The sequence below is a fragment of the Lolium rigidum genome, chromosome 1 (genome assembly GCF_022539505.1).
Source record: "Lolium rigidum isolate FL_2022 chromosome 1, APGP_CSIRO_Lrig_0.1, whole genome shotgun sequence".
Lineage (NCBI taxonomy): Eukaryota > Viridiplantae > Streptophyta > Magnoliopsida > Poales > Poaceae > Lolium > Lolium rigidum.
This window is the reverse complement of record NC_061508.1, coordinates 149,986,587-149,989,110: the sequence shown is the minus strand read 5'-3', so window position 1 is coordinate 149,989,110 and position 2,524 is coordinate 149,986,587. Positions and strand designations below refer to the sequence as shown.

The following is a 2,524-nucleotide window of genomic DNA, read 5'->3' as shown; positions in this document are numbered from 1 at the left end:
TACCCTGCTCGGCGGCGACACTTTCGCGGTCTTTCCCCGGTGAGACGTCAGGTTCACGAACAGGTGAGGGGCGCCGGCGCTGCAGACCGATAGTAAGTTGATATAGATAGACAAAGGGGAATGGAGCAGGAAGAGAAAGGAGAGCTTGTCACTTCAACATGGCTCCTCTGCGCAGCTTCTACCGTTCTACGGACGCCGGCCGCAACGAGAGATCTAATGACGAAGACGACTACTTCTGCTCGTCACCGTGCACCTCTGAATCCTTTGCCTTCTTTGGGTTTTGGTGGCACTGGATAGTGGGACCATAAGATTCAGCTCCCTGAGCTGAGCTGGGTTTTTTTATATAAAAAACGAAAGTCTTGCTTTTAAAACTTATAAAATAAAATACAGAAGTATATAAACATTTCTAGTGTGTGCTTAGAATTTTTTGTATTCATATATGCTCAGATGTGATCTACCCAAAAGAAAACAAATCTGGGGATTAAATCAAGTTTTTTTCCCTTTTTGGAACCACAATTTTATCTTTTTCATCATCAATTTTATGATTTTCAAAATAACACCAAGTAGAGTAATAAGTCCAGACAGAAGACATTTGTCGTTGCAAACTATAAGATACACACAAACAAAAAGACAGCAACAAGCTGCTTAGCTGGAGCCTTTCGATTTTTGAATTGTCACGGGATGGTACCTCCCTCAACAGCCCAAACTAAGATGATGTTCTTTCTCTTCAAATTTAGGAATAATAAAATTACACTAAGCATAGTAATCAGTCCAGACAGCTGAATAAGTTTGAGTTTCAAATTATAAGATTCGCACAGAAGAGAGACATCAACAAGCTTCAGCCTTGCATTCCTGAAGTTGGTCACAGGTTGGTAAATTCATCAACAGCACAAGTTCCTCGCCAACTCTTGAAACTGAATGGTCTCCTAATGGTACATCCATCAGCACCCCAAAGTTCCCCTTGCCTCTTGAAACTGGATCCTGTACAGGTAGGAATACAAAGAACATGTTTGTTTAATTGCTTGACAAGGAAGCACGAACCAACTGTAGCGAATGAAAGGCTCAGTTCACTTAGAAGTTTGTTACTCAATGAAGTTAATCAATTATTTTACAATTGGTCTTCTTTAGGAAGACAACAATTAACTGTCTCATAGCTGATAGCAGCACTGAAGGCCAGCCATGTTTGCTCATCCATCGATGTTTGATGCTTCAAAGAAGCAATCGGTTAGACACATATATTGACTTGCATGGAGGTTAATTAGTTGACACACCTGACTGGATAATACTATGCAACATAAGAGATTTGACCATGTTTTACCCCCATTAAATGAAAGCTTTATATGCAACTAAACTGCACTCATACTAATACCAGGAAGATTCACAAGTTAACTTACAGTATCTCCAACAATCGGTAGTCCTTTGGATAATAATTTCTGTGCCAAGTATACTCAAGAACTTCAAAACTTTGCAAACTCTGTCATCAATCTCATCAAATTTGACTTTAATAATCTTCAGGCATCCTGATATAGCAGCTGGTTTGTGCATCAAACTATTATTTCCTTCCACTTCCAATGCAAGAGCAGTTTCTTCTTGCTGTAGCAGACAAAAATATGTCAACAATATCCACCAATCATGCATGAAAACTTAACGCTACAGCAACTCTGCAACAGTCCACTTAGAAAGCATATACCTTGCGCAGTTCAAGAATTAGATTCTCAAGAACCGGCGAATGTTCAAGCATACAAATTAGCGCATGAAGGTTGATTTGAACACACCATTCATTCAGCAACAAAGTCTTCAATTTACTAAATGTAGGGCACCATCGCAAATCCCTTCTGAAAATAAGCTGAACAAAGTGCAAAACAGTAACAGTTAACGGTCCAGTATTGAAGTCCACAATGCAATGGTACTGTAGTGAATTGGACCTTTGGACGAACATTTAAAACTTCCATATGTAGAGAAAGTATGTAAGCATGTCAATATGTCCTATTTAGCTAGTCTGTCCACATTTACAAGAAGTTAAGATGGAAGAATGTGTAAGTTTACCATTCCCAAATAAGCTATCAACTCCAAATTTGTGGCACAAGACAGACCTCCAAGAAGTACGCAGCCACCATTGTGGTCATCATTACCACAACAATCTGCACAAGTACCACAACACTCCCCAGCAACACCTTCACGACAGACGTCATAGCAGTAGTTGCGGGGACTGACAACTGCGGTTTCTAATGATAGCATGCTTTCAAGCAATGGTGTTCTACCTACAAATGATATGAGTTGCAGCGACACGAGATTTGGGACAGAAATACGGATCCTGCCATCATGCCTGAAAGCACATTGTTTGATGCTCATATGCTTTAAAGACGGGGACAAGATCCTACTAGTCTCTAAGACACTGCCTTTTATCTTTAGATCCTCCAACGCTGTACAGCTTGAAAAATCCAGGAAGTTGTGTTTCAGATTCACATTTGAAAACTCCAATCTTCTCAATTGCCGGGAGACCAGAGGAGGCCCATCCAAACAG

At 40.4% G+C, this 2,524-nt stretch overlaps 1 long non-coding RNA gene across 1 annotated transcript; it reads right to left on the bottom strand.

Annotated features, from left to right (window-relative positions):
• Positions 1-663: 663 nt before the first annotated feature.
• Positions 664-1,742, bottom strand: LOC124682570. The gene is made up of 3 exons (XR_006996334.1): positions 1,691-1,742; positions 1,395-1,593; positions 664-981 (listed from the first exon to the last, which is right to left on the bottom strand). It is a non-coding gene; the product is annotated as an uncharacterized LOC124682570 (long non-coding RNA).
• Positions 1,743-2,524: the final 782 nt, after the last annotated feature.